The sequence below is a fragment of the Bidens hawaiensis genome, unplaced genomic scaffold (assembly GCF_021521415.1).
Source record: "Bidens hawaiensis isolate Kalapana, Puna unplaced genomic scaffold, B.hawaiensis_p1.1 tig00040082_1, whole genome shotgun sequence".
Taxonomy (NCBI): Eukaryota; Viridiplantae; Streptophyta; class Magnoliopsida; order Asterales; family Asteraceae; genus Bidens; species Bidens hawaiensis.
Window position 1 is genome coordinate 36,503 of NW_027497066.1, and position 23,778 is coordinate 60,280.

At 37.0% G+C, this 23,778-nt stretch overlaps 1 pseudogene; it reads right to left on the reverse strand.

Moving 5' to 3' along the window:
• Positions 1-21,437, reverse strand: part of LOC143591820 (putative LRR receptor-like serine/threonine-protein kinase At1g07650) — a 32,831-nt pseudogene extending 11,394 nt beyond the window's left edge.
• Positions 21,438-23,778: the final 2,341 nt, after the last annotated feature.

Sequence of the window (23,778 nt, forward strand, 5' to 3'; positions counted from 1 at the left end):
TTAATGAGATCAAGACGTCAATTTTTGGTGTTTTGTTGAGCACCAAGGGGAAAGGATATCAGTATGAGGGACCAAGGCCGGGTCCTTAGTTCGGGTTGTTCGAGGAGACAGAGCCTGCTGGGGATGAGGCTTCTGTTAAAAGTGGAGAAATGGTTGACTCTGAACCTGAGTTTGAAGCTGAACATGTGTCATCTGATGAGCCAGCTGAGGGCAGAACGAAAGCTATGCAAGATCTGAAGAGGAAGGCTGTCGACAAGCCTTCTGTTGGTAGTGCTTCTGGTAAAGAAAAGGTGATTGAAGAGGAAGAAGAAGAAGACGTTCAGCCCTTGAAGCGTATCAGGAGACTTGGGGACTCCAAGAAGGCTCCCAAGCTCATCGTCAAGCTTCCCTCTACAGGTAAACCCTCTACCCCCTGTAGTTACTAAGGAAACCTTAGCCCAAGTACTCAAAGACCTAGACGTAGACAAAATCCAAATCCCAACCTATAGGAAACCCAAATCAAGAAAGAAAGCAAAAGTCAAGAAAACCAAAGCCATGCTCCACGACTCACCAGATTCCTCTCCCGAACCCTTACCATTAGACCAACCTATCTCAACCTTCCTACCACCAATGCCGACCTCACCACCACAAACACAGCCATCCCAACCCACAACTCTAGACAAACAACCAATCCAAACCGAACTCGAGCCTTCTATAACCACACCGCCCGCACAACCAACTACTGAACCTACAACCTCCTCAATATTGACATCATCTATATTCAGCTCACCCATACAAACCACCAGCCTTTGGAGCCAAACTGTTATCACTTCTCCACCCACAAAGCCTCCACCAACATTAAACCTAGAACCCATACTTCCATATTCTCAAAATCATCCACCATCACAACTCCACCCATACCAACTCAATCACCACCCACTTCAACACCAACAACCTCCACAACCTCACCGGTACCTACCTAATCCATCACAGTACCTTTCCAAATCACCTCACCACCCACCATGTCCATAAACCCACCTTCCACAATCTTCTCACCAAAACCCATTACCAGAGGGAAGTCTTCGACACCTCCAGTATACGCCGATCTTATCCTCGATAAGATCGTTGCACTGGAGGCTTCAAACGCTAAAAAGGCAGAACGAGAGATTGGGCTTCTTCGTTTTATCAAGGATATGAAACAAAAGGAGATTGCGGATGAGAAGGAGAAAGCAGAGTTGAAAGCAAGGGTCCAGGTTTTGGAGGAGGAGAAGGTGGTGAATGAGGCTCAATTGGAAAATCAAAGATTGCTGATCAACACGCTTCACACTAGAGTCCAGAATCAACTATTGTTGCTGAACCACGAAGCCTCTCAAAACGCTAATCTGAGGGCAGACCACTCCAGGCTTGTTAACAGACTGGCTACACTTGAGAGAAATTTACCAAGTGTAAGTGCTCTTAGAACAAGTCTCAATAAGAAGATCGAGCATGCAACGAGAAAGTGGGATGTTGAGAGTGAGGGTACAAACTCCAGGGTCATGAGTTTAGAGAATCAGCTAGCATCATCCGCTTCCCTCGATACACTCATAGCTGAAAGTGCAGCAATGTGAATCGAGATGGAAGCTATTCATGCCAAAGTCAAGGAGCATGATCGCCTACATGAGTTACAATTGAAGACAAATGAAGAGCTAGTGAGCAAGTATCAAGCGGCCTCATACCTTATGGGTATTCATGAGGATGACTTTCATGGTCTGGAGGATCGACTTGATGCGGTTTTTCAGAGTTAGAGAAGGTCTGGTACTTCTCAGGTTGGTGGATCCCAACCCACCGCAGGTCCGAGTGTGGCCTTGCGAGCTGCAAGGGTTGTGGCGTCTGAAGGTAAGGCAACTGTTGGTCGTTTGGTACAACAGGGTGGCCAAGCCACTAGTGGGGTAAGTACCAGCTTGGGTCCTGAAAAACAAGCACAACCTCAGGTCCAAGCTGGTGGTGAAGACAAAGGTGATGATGGTGATGACGAAGATGATAATGAAGATGATGATGATGATGATGAAGACGATGACAATGACATCGTCCATGATAGTTTTGATAATGATGATGGTGATGGTGATGAAGGTGGAAACGGAGGAGATGGAGGGGCCGGGGCAGCAGGAGGTGGATGTGTATTTAACACTCAATCACCTCCACACACTCAACAAGATGTTCAAGACCCTGCTGCTCACGACTCGGCAGGCAAAGTCAGGCAGCACGACTCGGAGATTGACAATATGTATAAAGATTTGTTTCCTGATGATTTTGCAGGTGTTATGGATGATTTTATTGAAGCAGGAAAGAACTTGGAGCAAATTATTGAACAGAATACGGAAGGGGCAGTAGAAGAAGACTACCTCAACTACTGCCCCTTCCGTATTCTGTTCAATAATTTGCTCAAGTTCAAGCTTCAGAAGCTCCTGCAACAGATCCCGTCTCCAATCAAGCCGCCGACGTGACACAAGCAACACTGCCTCAGAAAAGAAAGACTCACATTGTGTCAAGTCGTGCGTGTGCCCGCTTACTCAACTACCCTTATCATGATGATTCGCTGATCGTTTATGCGAAGTATGATAAGAGGAACAATGTTTTGGCCATCAGAAGATGCAGTGGTGACCTCATTTATCTCGACCACCACCAGCTGAAGACATTACCAGAGTTTGATCTCAACTACTTCAGAAAAGCTGTGGGTCGAGGAGAATACGATGATACTTTAGAAGGATGGGTAAAGACTCATCTGCATCATCAATCAAATGTGAACTACAAAGATTTTGAAGTGAATAAGGGTCGCCAGTTCAAGAACCCACGAGAGATCGACCCAACTACCGGAGAGCCCCGAACTATGTGGAGATACAAGGCGCCTAAAGACTGTCACGAGATTTATCACGGCAAGCCTTATCTTCCCAACACTCTCCGAGATTTCATTGGTTGGGAGTTTGATAATACAACCGGTGAGGCCTTCATCCACTGCCGTGACATGCACGAGATAAGAGTGTTTGATGAGCATGAGCTAATGGGATTTCATATTGAAGATGTAAAGAAGCTCTACAACTCATCGCTTAGGATTGTCGAGGATTTGGGTCGTCAGAATACAGACCGGATAGTTGAAGCCTTCAACAAGTTCGTCCGAAGACTTGTTGAACTTGCACTTTCCGAGGACGAATGTTTGGTCTACGACACCGACGGATTCCAATACTAAAGACTAGAGGGAGATTTTTATGTCCCATTTTGTTATGTTAGTCTTTTGTATTGAATTTATAATGTTTTGGGCTTTTGTAGTTCATTTTGTGTATCTAGGCCCAAGGGAAATAATGTAATGAAGCCCAATGGGCATGTGATGTGACTTATTTCTCATGCATGCTTCTCTATAAATAGAGAAGCATGCCACGAGAGAAAGGAGTTGTGAATTGAAAACCTTTTGCCAAACTTTCTTAACACACACATATATTATCTCTCTCACTCTCTTTTTCTCGGCTTTCTTTCTTTCTTCCTTTCCTTCTAAAACCCGAACATAAACTCAAGATCCGAGACCTCTTAGGTTGCTTAGTGTGATTTCCGCTAGCACTAAGTTAGGTTGATTCAAGAACGTTGTTAGATCCACCCGCGTCAGGACCTACACTTATTTCCTCGGTTTCGAGGTAGTATATGTTTGAGTTCCGTAGAAGTAGTTATTGAGTGACAACACTTTCAAGATATAGTAAGATTGCATTTTCTTGTGAAGTAGATTACAAGTAGAAAAAGGAATTTAAAAGTCAAAAAGGTTTATAACTTATGAGGATAAGAAATTGAAAGAAGACAATGGAAATGGGTTTGTGTGAAACGATAAAAGTTTAAAACTTTTGTTGTGTGAAACAACCATAAATTAATCACGCGATACGATCATGTGGAGAGAATTTTTGATAGATCATGAAGAAGAATCGTATGATACGGTGTTTGTGTGAAAAACTATACAAGAAAAGAAACGATTGCTTGAACGTTTGTGTGAGACAAACAATAGTGGTGTGAAACAATCGTGTGACACGATCTTGGATTAGCTAGTAAAAGACCGAATAAAATCTGTGCGAGATGGATTTGAGTCATGTGATAACAAATTTAAACAAGACCAAATGGAGTTGTGTGAGATAACTACATAAGAAAAAAAAAGGAAATAAGTGTGTCATACGTACGAACCGGGTGTAGACAAAATAGAAAGCAAGTTAATGTGAAGTAAGTTCGTTTGAAGCAAAATCGCGTGAAGTAAATCAAGTCATGTGAAGCAAATCATTAATAGCAACTGTATGGAACAAAGACAAAATATCAAGAAAAGAAGACTCAAAACTTGGATCAATTAAAGGGGTACATTGTTAGCCTTAATTGTTTAATACAAGTTTGATACATAGTTTAGATTAAAATTACAATTACTAGAAAGTATAGTTTAGAGTCAAGTTTGGTATTTCTATACAATTAGGGGGTCATTATGCCAATAGGTAACTGACTAAACAAAGACACGTCGTGTATTTTAGGAATATAGGGTTGTGCTGTGTGGATTCTTTCCAAACGAAGTGTTTGTGCATTTGATATATAAACCGATCATTGTAAACAACAAAGGGTAATGAACCCTAATTTGACATTCAAGTTTCTTTTGTTTTTACGCTGCCGGTCCCAACTAATGAATTGATTGCTGACGATCCTAACTTTTAACGCATTTGTTCACAACGGTTCACAACTAACAGAATCCTAATCACATTTTTTTCGGAAAACTCAACACTTTCGTCACAAACATCTTTGTAACCTTGGATTGGACGTTTAGGTACCGTTTTCCAGTAAAACACTCAATTACTGAGGTCGCTGGAACCCTAGAATCATCGTCGGAATTGGTTGTTGGTGGTGGTTGGTTAATGGTGAGTCAGTTGGTGGTGTGTTAGTTGGTGGTGATTGCGGTGTTCAGGTTGAATTTTCCGGCAAAAAATGTGACTTTTCCGGCCAAACACGTTTTTCCGGTGGCCTGCAAGTAGTGGCGTTAGGATTCTGTTAGTCGCGGACTGTTGTAAACAAATGCGTTAAAAGATGAGACTATCAACAGCCAATTCATTAGTTAGGATCGACATCTACCAAAGGATGATAGTTGGAAATAATAAAAACCAATATACCTTGTTTTAAAAAAGGGCCATGTGATTTTAAAACAAAAACAGTTGTGTATTCTAGATTCTTGTTATTCATCTTTATAGTTCTTGATCTTGATACAAAGATCTTGTGGAAATGGACCCCCATGTGTTCTACATAATTCACTATAACTATAGATGACGTTGGAGTGAAATATTATTACCATACTATGTGAAATGTAAGATGTGGAAATTGTAATGAATGAAAGAAAAAGGAGAATACCAAATAGAGCATGGGCTAGAGAATTATTCTCCATGTACTCATAAACAAGCAGTAGTTGATTGCTTTCCACACAACACCCATGCAGCTTTACAACATTAGGGTGTTGAATGCCAGCTATCATCCCTATTTCATTCACAAATTCACGATTTCCTTGACTCGATTTAGAAGAGAGTTTCTTCACAGCTATTAGAGTTCCATCTAGGAGGGTACCCTGCAATTAAAAAAAATAGAGGTATATCAGCTACACCTAGTGGCGGAGCCACATTTTCTCGACAGGGTTCGGCTGAACCCGGTATTTTTTCGGTTTTATATATAACCTATAGTGTCGAATTAACGAGCGAACCCATTCTTTTTCGAAGAATAAATTCAGTATCATTTAAACAAAATATATTTGAACCCAATGGCTGTGAAAACTTTTGTTATATTTTTTAGTAATGTACATTCCTTTTATAAAATATAAAAAGCTTTTAAAAAAACTATAAAAATTATTAACAAACATCATATATGGGCAATAATAACTCGTATATATATTATTAAAAAGCCCAAAATTACTCAAGATCAATAAGCCCAACCCAGTTCACATTTTAAACATAATACCTAAATAAAAATAAATATATAAATAAATAAGCAAACAAAAACATCGGCCGTCGCCTCAGCAACTGATCAGCTTCTTTTTGTCGACCAGACAACCATCATTGCCGTCATCGGTTCACCTCAAGGTTTCAACGATCGCCAACAACCAATATCCGTTGGCCTATCGTTTGTGAAATATTTTTCTTCAATAAAGCATGTAAAGACGGATTTGCGTAATTATTTGGGTGACGATAATATGAACGATGCTTATACTTGTTATATTAAAAAAAGAGTTTTTTTTAAACTCGTGATTGAAGATATTATTTTCAAAACATGAAAACGCGTAGGGAGCAATTACAATATGTAATATATTTTTATTTAATATGACTTTGTATTTTATTAATTTGTCAATGATATATTTTTGTTACGATTGTGATATTGTATTTTTTATCTAACCCAATGATCGACCTGACCCGACCCATTCGTGCCCGATAACTTTGACGTCGGAAAAATAAATCAAGAATCAGAAAATCCCGAACCCATAAGAGAAAATTCCTGGCTCCGCCTTAATTGGTTTATCAATTTCTTTCGTATTTTGCCTTTTACATCAAACACCTTACAAGTAATACTTTGTAGATTTCAAAATGTGAATGGAAAAGGAAAATTCTATATGTGTTTAACATTACCTTGTAAACAGGTCCAAAACCACCCTCCCCAAGTTTATTTGAATCCGCAAAGTTATTGGTGGCAGCTTTAATCTGTCTATACGTAAATACGCCAGTTTGCAGATCCAATCCCCTTAAATCTGTAAGGAAGTACAATATATTAGTAATGAAATAATGTTTCTCACTAACCACATAAAGGAGACTCAATTTTTAATACTAATTAAATACTAGACCTTTTTCTCGTGATGTTTCCCCTTTATAACCTCGCACGATATGCCTTACAATACCAGCAATTATAAGAAAGAGGCACAATGATGCAGCCACTGCTCCAATGACTATGAATGTACTTCTTTTGTCAGGCTTAGACTCTAAGGAAAGAAAATCATATCAGCAACAAACGAAAATGAATAATTAATTGATCATAATTGTCAGGCTTAGACTCTAAGGAAAGCAATGTGCATATGTAAGTATGTCACAATATCTTAATTTTATCAAGACTTAGTGTGGGTAAAATATTATAGTGTTGGAAGGTCCGGCCCATTGGCCAGCCAATCAAGACTTTGCCTTTGTTTTAGGCCTTCAAATTTTAGAGCCTCCAACAAAATATGGGTTATGTACCTGGGTTTTTTTTTTTTTTTCATTTAATAACTTATTGATGTGCCAATAAAACTAATAGGAAAGGCCCATATCATGGATTATGCATGTCATCCTTAATAATTAAACATGTTATTGTATATATCTTTACTATTCTAGTTTTATGAATGTTAAACACTTAGTGATTATATAATTATATGCACAATAACCGTGCCATTTTCATACTGAGAATGAAATTTTCAAGAGAAAGAGTGTTCTCGGATACGTTTTTGCACGTGCATTTTTTTATTAAATTCATTATAACATAAATAAAATCATTTATGTACACATAGTATAGATTCAAACATAGATGTAATACATTTTTTATATACGTTATGTAATTATTTGTTTTACTTATAATTTTATAATTTAAATCATCCCGTGTGTGACATGTGCTCTAAAACTAATTTTATATAAAACGTGATCATGAAAAGCAAAAGTAAATATCAGTAGTTTAAATATTGACTAAAATATCAAATAAAAATGAATACAATTATAAGGATGCATATTTTAACTTGCTAATTTTATTCTTAAATCTTATTATGATTCTTAAATCTTTTTTGGTTATTTGAGAGTTACTTATACGTTTTTTAAAAAAGATTTTTTTAAGAACATGATAACGAATATTTTATTAAATAGTTTGCATCAAATAAAGCAAGAAGATTAAATTTCATTTAAATATATTTAGAGAAAAAAAAGAACATTAAAAAAATAACTCCGCCAACTATAAACTCATTAGTTTAAATCAAATAGCTTTTGAAAAAACTCTCAATATTTTAGTTCGCTTTAGGCCTTCAAAAACGTTAAGACAGCCCTGAGTCTTAGCTTTTTAGGACTTTATGTTACATCTAAAATTTATTCGCACGTTATTTAGTATCCATGTATATAGACCATTACCATTACAACTTTACCACACTTTTGTAGGATCGTCTAATGAAAATAGATTGGTATATGGTTGTGGGACTAAGTAAAAGGTAATCAGATTTCAAGTATAAACCTCGATTGCATTATTGGTTGGGAATGATAAATTAATTGCAAATAACCCCTATTATAGCCATCAAATCCTTAACCCGTACAATTTTTTGTTAGACAAAAATACGAGGAAAACTAGCTTAAAAAACCCCTAGGTTTGTAAGTACGACAACTAGGTCCCCAAACTTACGTAAGATTACACTAACAATCACCCCTTATCTTATGACGCCGATGAAGCTTCGCATCTCATTAAACTTCAATGTGGCAACGATTTTGTAAGGATGTTTGCTCTTTGTAAATCTCCACTAACATGCTCCACCTTGATTTGTTCTATCTCGATGCACTCCTGAATGAAAAGGTACCGCTTGTTGATGTGTTTACTTCTCCCGTAAAAAATCGGGTTCTTTTTCAAGGAAATAGCCAATAAATTATCCACCTTCAATGTCACGATTTCCTCCTTTTCTCCATCATCTCTGACAACAAACCTTGAAGCCATCAGGCTTGACATGCAGCCATTGTAGCTGCCATAAATTCAGCCTCACATGATGACAACGCTACCGTTCCTAGTTTATGAGAAACCCATGATATCAGTGATGTACATTAGTAGAAAATTAGAATTGATGTCCTCCGACCAACATCCACATCCACTGCGTGACTACTATCACTATACCCGTGCAACATACTGTTTTCGTCTCTCAAGTAAGTGATACCGAAATCGAGTAAACATCTTTGACATCAGAGATTATATTTAACCGCTTGAGGGTGAGCTTGAGTTAGTGTTTGCATGAATCGATTCACATAACCAACCGAGTAGCTCAAATCAAATCTCGTACGAGTTAAATATCATAAGCTATCGATTATTTTTTTATAACCGGTCGTATATACCTTCGGATTTTCATCCTATATTGATAATTTTAAGCTCGGTACCATCATAATTTGATTCGACTTACATTCCCAAAGATTTTCTTCTTTTAGCATCTTCGTTGCATAACCGTTTTTTGCTGTAACGTTATTCTGCGATCGCTTTGTTAAACTTCGATTCCGAGATAGTAATGCAACAACCCGTGGTCACTCATCTAAAACCTTGACTCCATTTGTCTTTTGAAATTTGATATCTATTGCACACCTGTGCTCGTCACTATCAGATTGTTCACATAAACTCCAACAAGTAGTAGTCGTTGACCCGAACAACGTTTGTAAACAACTTGTTCTTGTTTACATTGAGTAAACCGAGTTCATTTAACAACCAATCTAGTTTAGTATTCCACGCCCTTGATGCTTGCGTAGACCATACAATGCTTTAGCCAACCTGTACATTTTCCTTTCTTGATCTTTTAGCAAAAACATCTGGTTGAAACACGTACAACTCTTCATTTAAATCACCATGAAGAAGCGTGGATTTTACATCCAAGGGATGCACTTCCAACCTCGATTTGATGCTAAAGAAAGTAAAATACTAACGGTTTCGATTCTTTCCACCAGTACGAACACCTCTTCGAAATTAATCCCATATTTCTGAGCATACCCCTTAGCTACGAGTTGGGCCTTGTAGTTGGTTATTTTTCCGGCTTTATCTCTTTTTATTTTGTAGATGCACTTTAAACCTATCGGTTGTAATTTGGGTAGCACTTCAACTAACCTCCATGTCTTGTTTTTTCAATCGACTCGATCTCCATTTCCATAGTCTTTCTCCAATGTTTTTCATTATTCTCTTATTGAAAATTTACCGGTTCATCATCGAATGATTATAGGATATTTACCTCGTCGTTTGCTGGGTCTTTCTTGGCGGGTGTTGGTATTCCTTCAACTAGAAAATCGCTAAATTTCTTGGGCAAAACCATCTTTCAACTAAATTTCTTGGGCAAAACAATCTTTCAACTAGTTCATCGTTTAGGCCTGTGTCTGTCCTAGTCAGGTTTTCGGGTGACCTGCCACATTATGAACTTGACGAATCACTTCTGTTTCTAATCTGAACATGCTTACCACATCTGTTGGGCTCTCCAATATCGTGTCGGTCTACGGACCACATGTCGAACCTGGTTGTAACTTGCTCCGGTTCGAGTTCAGTATCGTAACCGATAATAAACTCGGTCTATTCCGGACCCTTTTCGCACTCTTGTTTGTCAACATCAACCCACATATACCTTTTACGCTTGTCAAACTTGACATCGCGCATAACGTGCACCCATCTTTTGATCGGATCAAACATACAGTAGACTTTAGTTCCAAGTTGTGCACCTAAATGAATCATCACAATGCTTCGGTCACCCAATTTCTTTTGCCTAGTACCCAGGACTATTACATACGCCGTGCACCAAACACTTTAACAAGTGAAAGGTTCGTTTTTCTTCCTTTAAGATGCTATTACACCATACAGAGTCGAGTCCTCCAAAGATTTTGTTGGTGATCGGTTCGGTAAATAAACCAATTGATGAACCCTTCTCCTCATAAGTTTTATGGTAGAGACATTGCCTTTAACAAAATCCGAGTCGTACCGAGTATGGTAGGGTTTCTTATTTCAACCACCCCGTCTTATGTGGGGTGTATAGGGCTGTAAACTGATGTGCCACACCTATACTTGGCAAGTGATCTTCCAACACATGGGATGTAAACACACCCCCAATTATCGGTTCGTATTGTTATGAGTTTCTTGCCTGTTTCCTTTTCTACCTTCTTCAAGAAATCATGAATAAACCCACAATTTGGTCTTTCATATATGAACGAGTGTTGTATTGCTTAGAATACAATACCACTACACATATATGATACACACTATTATATATATGCAATATAAAACTAATGCCACATTGAATGCACACTAGTGCGAATGTGTAATATAACACTAATGCACATATAATACTATATCGAATTATATATATATATATATATATATATATATATATATATATATATATATATATATTGCATATAATATAACACTACTGAACATATACAATACATACTAATGAATATATGCAATTAAACACTATTTAACATATAAATACACACTATTGCACATGTGTAATACAACAGCATTGCACAGTATTACTTATGCGCACTACATTGTTTTATTTTTTTTTCCGGTGAAAACAGCAAAATATAAGAAGGATGAAAGAAACAAAAATTTGAAAATATTTTTTATTTTTAATTAAAAATATTTTTTTAGAATCTTTTAAGTTTTCGCTCTAAGGAGAAGATTTCTCTTGATCATTCCCTTATATATATGTGTGTGTGGGGGGGGGGGTTATCGTACAATAATATCTTATCGTGCATTACGTACGCGACTTTCCAGAGCGTTGGATTAAAAAACACGCGGTGGCAGTTTCGTAAATAACCCAAACTAGTTCATGATAAATTCGTTGATTACAAATCCAATCGGATCCAAATTCTGAACTCATCGGTCTATCTCATCCAATTTCTAAACCCTAATCAGAGCTTAAAGTATGAAATCTCTAAAGTCAAAAATCAAAATCAAAATGAAACGTCGTTGAACATCAAGAATCTTCAAAATTGATCAAAAAAATGATGATTTAATCAATCAAATTGATATGTAGAAGGATTTAGATTCATCAATCGATTATGAAATTGCAGAATACTATACTCAATTGAGCTCTGATTACGGTTCAAAATATCACGTTTAAACGTTCTGAACAAAAATGAAGACACTAAAATGTTCTGACCAAAACACATTTAAACGTTCAAGTTAAACGTTCTGACCAAAACGAACACCTTTAAACATTCAAATTAAAATTACAATCGGCAAAAATATTCTGAGTGTAACAAATCAATTGAACGTTCAGTTCTTTATTAGCCAACTTCAATTAAAAAGTTGTCATTCAACTAATACATTCAAGTAATACTTTCAAGTAATATATTTAACTAATACTTTCAAGTAATACGTTCAATTACCCTTAATTAATACTCTTAAACTAGTACATGCAACTAATACATTCAACTAATAGTTTCAAGTAATACATTCAACTAATACTTTCAAGTAATACGTTCAATTACCCTCAATTAATACTCTTAAACTAATACGTTCAAGTAATAAGTTCAAGTAATACGTTCAATTCCCCTCAATTAATTCTCTTTAACTAATACGTTTAGGTAATACGTTATAACAAAAAACGAACACCTTTAAACGTTCAAGTTAAACGTTCTGACAAAAAGCGAACACCTTTAAGCGTTCAAGTTTAGAAATTCAGAACAAAAAAGTTTAGAAGTTCTGTTTAGAAGTTCAGAACAAAAATGTTTAGAAGGTCTGTTTAGAAGTTCAAAACCCTAATCAGAGCTCATATATGAAATTAAACATTCTACACAAACCTTTAAACGTTCAGAAGCTCAGATTTGAAATTAAATTATCTGTAACATGAAATTGAACGCTAAAATCACTTCATATAATCTCGTAATCATCAAGAAATCATCAACCGACCATCGATTTAATCATTGATTTCATCATATGAACAGATCTGGAACGTATTTAAACTTCTATCAGTTGAAATCAATTTTCAAATATTCAGTTCAATTGAAGTGAAGACTGCAATGGAGTCAGTGGGCGATGGTTGAATGATCGTAACAGTTAATTGGGATGAAAACGAATTGAAAGAATTTACAATATTGGCATCGCGTGTTTTTTAAAATCAACGGTGTGAGGGTGTCGCGTACGTAATGTACGATAAGAGATTATTGTATTATATCTTTTTATCAACATATGTGTGTGTGTGTGTATAGGGTTAAGTTAGAATAAAAACCCATTTGAGTTGTGACAACTCTAGAAACTCATTCTCAACCACGTGTTTTATTTAAAGATTAAATCTTGTGGTTAACAATTAAAGTTAATAAAAAATGTTAAAGTTAATTTACACTTTCCCTCTCATGAAAACATAAATAAAAATTACAAAAAAAATGTAAAAAAGAATAGCAAAACATTTTTTTTTATGTTTTCGATGTTTTGTATTAAATGTTACAACATATATTACATGTAACAAAAAAAAACGATGTTACATAGGGTTTTCAAAACTCAAGTGGGTTTTCATTTTATACTTTTTTTGGTGCATGTTTTGTAACAGATGATCTTTTGTGTTTGTTAGAATTGAGAGCAACGGTCAAAGGGGAGTCTGTTGGTGCATGTTTTGTGACCGTCGCTATGCAATTCTGTTCAGCGTTGTGGAAGTACGAAGTTAGAGCAACTTCGCCATAGGCGAAGTTGTAACAACTTCGCCTACAGGCCCAAGCCCGCGAAGTTTATATATATATATGTGTGTCGTGTTTAGGGTTACTATCCAGAAATTAAGAGCTTTGTGTGTTAAGTTCAAGTAGCTAGAGAGAAACCGAGAGAGAGAGTCGTGTGGGACGACCCGAGGTAGAGCTCACCTCGGGTCGGCCGTGTTTTTGTTTTCATGTTTGGTTTGTAAGTGTTTCGGTTATTTTGAATAGATCTGCAGATGTGTTTATCCCTTTGGTGTGTTTGTTCGTGTATGTGTATGTGTGTAATCGTGTTCTTCGTCTTCTACACCATTAAACGAGTCTAGGAGGATTCCGCACTCCTAGACCTCGTGCGGATCTCGTATCGATCGGCGACGCCCCGGGGGGACTTACAAGTGGTATCAAAGCCTTAGGCTCTTATGCTATGGTTCGAGATCTGCGTTTTGGTGTTTCTGACACGTTTCTGATGCGTTTCTGGCTGATCAGCGCCGCAGGCGAAGTTATTGGGTTCAGGCGAAGTTGTCGCTTAAATTTTAGGGTTTAGGCGAAGATATAAGGTTAAGCGAAGTTATCCACAACTTCGCCTACCTCACAAGTTCGCTTATCAGTCAGGCGATGTTATGGACAGGCGAAGTTATAGCCAGGCGACGTTATGCACAGGCGAAGTTGACTTTAGGCGAAGTTAACGAGAAAAAAAAAAAAAAAAAAGAGTGTTTTGGAGTTTTCGTCTGTATGGCCAGGTGTACACGATTATTGTGAAACCGGAGATGTTGTTCCGTCAACGAGTGAAACTTGTTATCTCTGGGTCTTACGTGTGAACAAATACGTGTCAACTCTGGATATGGAGTTGAGTTTGTGAATGGGATATTGATTGAAACTGGATATTGACACATATTTGGGTGTTTGTGGGCAATGAAATTGTTGTTGTTCGAGGTTGACCAACTGAAGAAAGTCAAATTGAACTGAAGGTTTTCGTCATTACTGGATTGCGGTCAGAGCATATTATTTATGTTATTTTCAAGGCGTTCGAGAATTGGATCCTGAAACGTGATGCTTATTTATTAAAGTGAAAATTCTGGAACAAGTTGAATTTAATCGGGAATTAAAGTGTTTATGTTCTTGATTGTTATCCCTGGTGATTGAAGAATGCTTCGGATTAATTGATGGTCATGTGTGTTAGATTCTGTCAAGGTGGTTTTGTGATGAAATTGATCACTTGATGTTGAGTAGTTGAAGATTAACCTTATCGTATGCCGACGTGTTGGTGAAGTTGTGGAGGGAGCCCAACTTCACGTGTTGGTGAAGTTAGAAGAACTTCACGTGTTGTGAAGTCAGAAGGACTCACGTGATTGGTTGAGATGATTAATTAGGCACGGGGATGCATGCACTTCAAAGACCTCAATCTATTTAGTCGGAGAAGCATACACTGAAGGGGAGATCTGATATGGAAGACGCTGGGTGATTGGTAGATTTGTGAAGCTACAAGACAGTTTCAGACACGGCTGGTTGAAGAGCAAACAGAAGATCATCAGTTAAGAGGGAGTCTGTTGGTGCATGTTTTGTAACAGATGATCTTTTGTGTTTGTTAGAATTGAGAGCAACGGTCAAAGGGGAGTCTGTTGGTGCATGTTTTGTGACCGTCGCTATGCAATTCTGTTCAGCGTTGTGGAAGTACGAAGTTAGAGCAACTTCGCCATAGGCGAAGTTGTAACAACTTCTGCCATAGGCGAAGTTAGAACAACTTCGGCATAGGCGAAGTTGTAACAACTTCGCCTACAGGCCCAAGCCCGCGAAGTTTATATATATATATATGTGTGTCGTGTTTAGGGTTACTATCCAGAAATTAAGAGCTTTGTGTGTTAAGTTCAAGTAGCTAGAGAGAAACCGAGAGAGAGAGTCGTGTGGGACGACCCGAGGTAGAGCTCACCTCGGGTCGGCCGTGTTTTTGTTTTCATGTTTGGTTTGTAAGTGTTTCGGTTATTTTGAATAGATCTGCAGATGTGTTTATCCCTTTGGTGTGTTTGTTCGTGTATGTGTATGTGTGTAATCGTGTTCTTCGTCTTCTACACCATTAAACGAGTCTAGGAGGATTCCGCACTCCTAGACCTCGTGCGGATCTCGTATCGATCGGCGACGTCCCGGGGGGGCTTACAACTTTGCCTACATATATATAAGGGAAAGTTAACATACAAATGAAATTAACGTGAGAATCAAGTAGAGTAATTATATATACAAATAGAGTAATTATGTAATTACATCATAGAGTAATTACTTACATAATTACTCTACTTGATTCTCACGTTTAGCACGTTAATTTCATTTGTATTTGATCCAAACCCTATATATATATATATATAGAGAGAGAGAGAGAGAGAGAGAGAGAGAGAGAGAAAGAGAGAGAGAGAGAGAAATAACAAAGAAAACAATCAAACATGTAAATAGTAGAAGAAATAGCAGAAAGAAGCAACTGCCACCTAATGACCCAAACTCATTATTAGTCACAATGACTAAACGCTTATTACTCAAAACGATTAAATAATTCAAAAAGTTCGAACTAAAATTAAATAGAGTGATATTTGTGATGAAAACAGTGGTTATGTAGGGAATAAGCATACCAAACTCTATAGAAATGGCAGATATTAGAGGTCCAAGTACTCCTTTTCTTGGGGCTACGGTTGTTCCTTTCCCAGCATACTGAAACCGAATTTCTAAAGTTCTGTTAGTTACATGAATGTTTTTTATTATTTTTATTAGTGCCTTATCAACCCCTCCTGCTTCATTTTCGATATCCAAATTCTTAAACTTAATTGCACCCTGCGGAAAGGAGAAGGGAAAAGTGAAATCAAACTGCAACAAAATTAATTTTTCTATATCATTGTAGGAAATGCATCATACTTTTTGTTTACAAATTTCTAGGTGAAGTATGTAAAAACTTTTTAGAAAGTTTAAAAAGTAGGAACCTTCAACCAGTACAAAAACATCAAATGCACGTCTTCCAAAAGTCTGGTAAGATTTGTTAGCTCTGAAGACGTGCATCATACTTTTTGTTTACAAATTTCTAGGTGAAGTATGTAAAACCTTTGTAGAAAGTTTAAAAAGTAGGAACCTTCAACCTGTACATAAACATCAAATGCACGTCTTCCAAGAGTCTGGTAAGATTTGTTAGCTCTGAAAACTATCTCTGCAAAATGTAGAGTCACTCTATACCTTCCATTCGCTAAGCAGCGGCCATAGTAAGTGAGAGACAGTGGAGAGGTGCGAGCCACTGTGTAAAGTTCCGAGTCCTTCATAGAGAGTCTAGATACATTCTCTATTGTATATGTGAAATTATTAAGATCCAATACATTTCCGGTGCTACTAAATCCCCAATGATCACTTAAAGGACGAAATTTTGCAGGTCCAGCTGGATCTTGATCTGCCTCGTAAGATTTATCTCCGATGGTGGCTCCTATCCCGCCGCAATTAATATGAACTGATTTGTAGTCTGGACCGAAAAGAGAAACATAAAATGCATCAGTTTGACTTTTGCTTTTAAGAAGGATTTGCAACATTACCTAGAAAAACGAGGCTCACCCTTCAAGCAAGGATAACCGCTAAGGCATTTAGCAAGGTCTCTGTGTTAAATGAAACATAAATCGATGAGCATCGTTGAATTATATTTCTATTCATATTAAAATCAAAAGTAGGGTATATGCTTACGAGTCGTTCCCACTATTGTAGCTTCTGAACAAGTTCCTAGTACATGAAGAGACCATACGTAGACTTTACTTTCAAGTTGTATTCAAACAAGAAATGAGTATTTTGAAGGGAGCTGCTATTTAGACACTCTTTAAAGTTTAACCCTTTGGAGAGGGTAAATGTGAAAGAGAAAATGTGTGTAAAATGAGTGTATAAATAACAAAAAGGGTGTCTGAATAGACAAACCCATTTTGAATATGAAAACTTACAATGATTCACCACAATCTGGAAACATAGTTTCTCTGATAAAGTGGTTGTATGAAAGATCTACAAAACGTACTGCATTATAAACACAATCATTTAAGAAAGTATATATATTTTTGAAGACTAATTCAAATAGTGTAAGAGTTAAAGTCAACTTGGTTAAATCAGTGTGGATAACTAAAATTACAGGGTCTTATTTGTAATTTCTCAAACTTGTGATGGCTACTTTGATTTGAGAGTGTATTAGTTTTCAAATTATAGGGCTATTTGTGTCAATATGAGACCTAGTTTGTTAACAACCTATACTAATTTGATTTGGGTGTTTCGGGTTTATTAACTCTCAAGATTCACTCATTTATATCACTTGTGCGTTCTTTGATTCATCTATAGTACTTTATTTCTTCGTTCTCGTAATCAGACACATTTGTGTTCTTCAATTATGTAAATTCTTTGTTGTTTCCATAACAGTGGGTATCAGAGCCAACGCTTGAATTCAAATAATATAAACATATATTCCGCAATTGATGATTAAGATTGTGTAGGTGATGTTCGAATTGAAGAAATTCACTGGTAGAAATGATTTTCGTCAACCGAGAGTGAAGATGGGGCCATGCTAGTTCATCAGGCATAAGTTGTGCTCTGTTGGACGAAACTAACAAAGCTAGATTGGTTGCCAAAGGGTTCACACATAGGGTTAGGTTGACTATAGTGAGATTTTCTCTCATGTAGTCAAACAAACATCAATAAGGGTAATTATGTCATTAGTTGCTTCACTTGATTTGAAGTTGGAGCAATTAGATATAAAGACTGTATTTTTACATGGTTAACTGTGTTATTCTCCTCTCGTCTCAACCAATGCGCCAAAACATGCAAGTGAAATTTAAGGCCGGTAACGTTTATGGCACAGTGTGTCCCCTCATAACTCAACGATGCAGGGTTTACCTAAGGTTTTACAATGGGTGTGTATGTGTTCATTCGAGTTGATATATCATAGCAAAGGGCACAAATTTCATACAAAGGTAGTGATGAAATGGAGCTTGATAATCCACATATATCGTATATTACCTGATCCTTTAGTAATCCATCTGGGTACACTCCCATTGAGATAGTTACCAGTAACATACCTGGTCATTTCACCAAATAACCTTGTTACAATTTATAATCATGTCCTTTCTTTCATAATAACTTAGAAGTTTAATGTGTGAAAAACTGAAGCATATATTTCTTACATGTATTGTAGATCTTTTAGTCCACTAAGATCCGGGATATCACCATATAAATAATTGAAACTTAGATCTCTGTGCAAGTACATAGATATAGATAAAAATAATAATAAAACAACAAAAAATAAGAATATATAAGGAAATAAAAACAAACATTCAAAGATATGATTAAAGCAAAAAAGACAAACGATACTAGTCAAAAGTAGATTTTGCTCAATGATAAGGGGAAAACTATTACAAATGCTTCAAATTGGGCAACTGTGAGAAATAATCAGGAATTCTCCCTGTTATACCACAGCTTCTCAACATCCTGCAAAATTCACGTTATTTCTTGAAGTTAAGACAACCAATATTGAAATTAAGAACTAGGTAATAGATTCCTAAATAAAACAACTTACAACTTTGTCATGTTCATCATGTTCCTTAGATTCGGGAACGATGAATTATCTCCACTTAAATCAGAGATTCTTCTACAAATGGATTACATAATACGTGTAGATTAGTTGTAGAGCGATACGAAAAGTTTGAGAGTGCCCGAGTAACTTACAGTTCTGTCAAATTGCTCAAGACAGAAAGGCTTGCTGGTATCGGTCCTTCAAGTCCACTACCATGGATCTCTCTGATGGTATTGCCATATAAGAGATACCACATAACGTGGAATGTTTGTAATATTCATTATTAGATAATAAGCTTCATAGCATAATATATATAAGTTAAAACTTACAGATTCCTAAGTCGTTTCCAACTTTCAAGGCTAGGGATTCTTCCAGTGAAGCGGTTACTACTTAATCGGCTGCACAAAGATGAAAAGCAGCGATAATCTATGCTTTTAAAAATATTAGTTTGGAAGGGCGGAGTTTGCATACAGTTCTGTCAATTTGGCTAGATTATTAAGCTCCATCGGTAACACGCCTGAGAGATTATTTGCATTAAGGATCCTATGATTTGAAAAAAAAAAACGTGGCCACAAATTTTATTAATCACCATAGGAACAATAATCGTGAATAATTGTAGTAAATAAGTATTAGAAACAAGCATACAGGTTTACTAAATTTTCCAGTTTTCCAAGCTCAGCTGGAACAGTTCCAGAGAACATATTACTCTCCAGACTTCTGGTATTCATTTATCCATCAAATATAAATTAATATAAAGCGCGTAATAACTTAATTAAAGCCAAATTGTTAGTTAGTAATATAATGCACTACACAAAAACTTATTGGAGAACTATCCTCAAAAGTTTGTGTGTGAGATACATTTAGAGATCAGAGAACATACAGATATACAAGTGACGTTATGTTGGCCAAGTATGTTGGAATCGTTCCCGACAAACGATTCACAGTAACAGACCTAGATTAAAGTTAAGAAGCTAAGTACCGAACTGATATTCACAAAACTTATAATAAACATGAATGAGAAATGGCTTACAAGTACTCCAGATTGGTTGAAGCCCATTCAGGTGGTATGGTACCATTTAGGTAATTGCGAGTTAAATCACTGCAAGAAGCGACCGGTGTCAAAATGATGCCTTGAAGCATCGTATCTGAATTTATTTTTAAATTATGTCTTACACGGTTTTAATATATGGTAACTTTGCCAAGGAAGGAGGAAGAACACCACCGAGATCCTGCCCTTTGAGATATCTGTTTATAAAAGAAATTTCCGCTTTTTTAGTTTAACATGGAGACAAATCTCATATAAGAAATGAACATATGTTTAATGTCATATGAATTCAATACATCTATTTTTTTTTAAAAAAATTTAATGCATATTTCAATTCATCAAAAACTAGTGTTTACATCGATACAGAAGGCAAAAGGACAATAAGCTACGCTGCTAGCTTTTTTTGAAAATCAAAACCAAGTCGTTTAAGAATAGCATTCATAGATCATGGGGTCATAACATTACAACTTATGACCCATTGGACACGACTAACTAGCCATACATCAGGCGTTAGGAAACCAAAAGTATCATGTGAAGGGTATAAATAGGTGTTGGTTGTCAACACATGTTTTCTCATGTTTGGTCGTTTTACATGACACAACTTTTAATGCAATTTGCCCCACCATGTTTGGTCTCATGTGTTTCCCTCCTGTCCAGCATACATCTATTGTTTATTGTTAAAGGAATTGATTTACCGTTCACGTGACATAAAGATCTAACATCAATTAAAATGTAGCTTTTTCTTGAACTTTAAGGTAATCTTTATGGTTAGCGAATTTCAATTGTCTAGCGAAGACATAGACCAGTTTTGGTAAGTGCAAATAGCCAAGACAACTAACATAAATATCGAATAGCCAACACAACTAACATAAATATCGAATAGCCAAGACAATTATAGAGCATCTAAAACAACATACATTGCAATGACGTGACAAACATTGCCAAGATAAGAGCAGCTGCAGTTAACAGTGTTGTTATAAAGAGGCATTTCGGTGGATTTTGGCGTCGCCCAATTGGAATTATTATCACATGGGTTCAGGTTGAAATCCCAGTCCTTTTTACCCAATTCTTCTGCTATATCACGAAGAGCACGCACTGCAAAGGCAACAAGATCAAAATTCTTAGCGACAAGTTCCAACCAAAATGAACAGACAAAAAGGAAAATGGCAACCAACGCTAGGGTGGCTTCTTAATATTGCTCATCCATCTGATTATTTTAAAATCATGATTGGCATATTACTTTAGTATATGTACACTTCTCACATAAGAAACGTCTAAATAATAAAAACTTACCTTCTTCTTGAGGAAGATATCCAGCTTGTGCATGAACATTAGTTACGTCAAATAACAGAGGTGCAGACAAGATGAGCAAGAGAGTAAACAACATTCCCAAAATTCTATGAAGAACAGTCGACATCTAGAATGAGGATTGTAGTAAGAGCTAGTCGTGTAATGTCTATAAATACACTGCAAACGAATTTACCGACTGTCCATTATTGTGGCTTGACTCAAATATGTGGTAGGTATCTTTCATCAACAAAAATTGAATGCACATTATTACCATGGCGGAACCCCCAAAATTAAATGAGTTCACATACGTCAGGAAGCATGGCCACACTTATCTACACTCTACAGTGACCAGCGTTGAAAACTCAAAAACTTTTGGGGCCCGTACGATCCCATGCAATAAATTTTTGTGGAATAAATTCAACAAAAAAAAAGAAAGAAAAATGTTGATGGTGATTTAGTTCTGTGGCGCCACATGCCAATTGGGTCCTTTTGGTCTTGGCTCCAGTTAGTTGATATGAAGTCATTTAGTATACATTTTTTTCTCTTAATAATTCGTATGTAAAGGTTGAAGTGGTTGATGTGTGGCATCCAAAAAATTCACTTTAAAAGGTTTTGAGTTTAGTCTCATGAGTCATGAGTGATAAAATAGGAATTCGAGGTTGGGTTATGGGATTTCTCACATATGTTGGGTTTCATCCTGAAGGTGGTCACCGGTACTCAGGAAATAAAGATGATCGGGTGAGCCAACAACAGCAGCTAGTTAGTGATCCAAATGATCGTTGTAAAAAATGATCAAACCTTTGACTGCCATTCTTTTCTATTATTTTTCACCTATGCCAAGTTGCTGTCTTTGAAGTTTCCTTCTATTTTGTGGTTTTAGGGTACCCACATCAATATGTAAATCATGAATTTCCAATAGTCTTATCAATTAATAGCAGTCACAGTGTTTGACCGCAAAAGTTGTTCAACTTTTGGCATTTCCTTTCATACCATCCACAATGCTAAATTCCACAAACACATGTTAACGTTTAACCAACGTTAGCTGTACAGACACGTATCACATCAGATTTGAACTCATTCTACAAAAACTGATAATATTGATGTGAGCATGGTTGTAGGTCCCGTGACGGATCTAACAACAAAGTTCTTGAATCAATTTGGACCACTAGCTGGCGGAAATCACTAGTGGTTAATCGAGATCTCAGATCTTGGAGTGTTTGTCAATTTCCGGTTGTTTTGGAGAGAAAGGGGAGTAGAGATAGAGTTGGTGGAATATTGATAAGACAAAGTAGTTTGGTTAAAGATCATTTGCATGGAGATGTCTTCCACTATTTATAGTAGAAGACATTCCATACTACCATTCTTTATTTACGGCCCATTGGACTCAAACATACAAGGCCTTGGGCCGAACATACCAACGTATAAAACCGAAAAGCTATCAAGATACAACGTTAATGGACTAAGTAAATACAAAAGACAAATAGACAAAACCGAGTCCTACAATCTCCCTCTAGTCTTTAGTATTTGCTTCGGTAGCTTCTGTCTTCACTTGGCCTCATATTCGAAGGGGGACGAATAGTCGAATAGTTGATTGTCAACAAGATGGTGCACAAACTTGTTGAATGTCTCAACTATTTTGTCAGTATTATCCCTTCGAACATCCTCCACTGTGGACAAGGGTGAGTTGTAAAGCTTCAATAGATCGTCCTTGTCGAGACTAACCAGTTCATGCTCATCAAAGAAACGAAGCGTATGCATGGTCTCACAGTGGATCACCACTTCCCCTATCTTGTTGTCAAACTCTCAAGCAACAAAGTCATACAACATTTTGGGAGTGAATGGTTATCCATGGTTTATTGGCTCACCATGGTCTGGAGGTATCTTGTATCACCACCTTTCTTCTCTTACCGGTGTTGAGGTCCACTTCGGTGGGATGAAGGTACGATCTACCCTTGTTGAGAGTGAAATTGGGGTAATCATCCTTCCATTCGTCGCTGAGGAAGTGTTTGAACCATCCATCAAGGTTCTCCTCATAAGAACCTCTTCCCACCGCTCTTCTAAAGTAGTTCATGTCAATGATTGACAGACAATGTATGCAAATCGTGATAGCTCAAGTAAGTGAGATCCCCCATTGGCACGCCTTACAACCCATTTCCCGCTATCTTTGTGCCACTTGCTTTATACAATAGGGGAGTCGTCATGATAGTGGTAGTTTCGACATCATAAACTTGCTGATCTGCCAATGATATACCACTTCCTATTCCTTTTAGGCGCTTGAGAAGCCGAGTCACCGGTTGCCTCGAGAGCCACTGCGGTAATAGGCTCTTGAACCGTCTCTTCAACTTCACCAGCCGGTGTGTCTGGGTTTGGGGAGTAGTTGATGCTGTCATCATCTTCATCTTCTTTCCCTGAGTACTCGGTACCTGCACATTTAGCAATGTTAAAAATAGAAAGGTATCCTTCTTCTA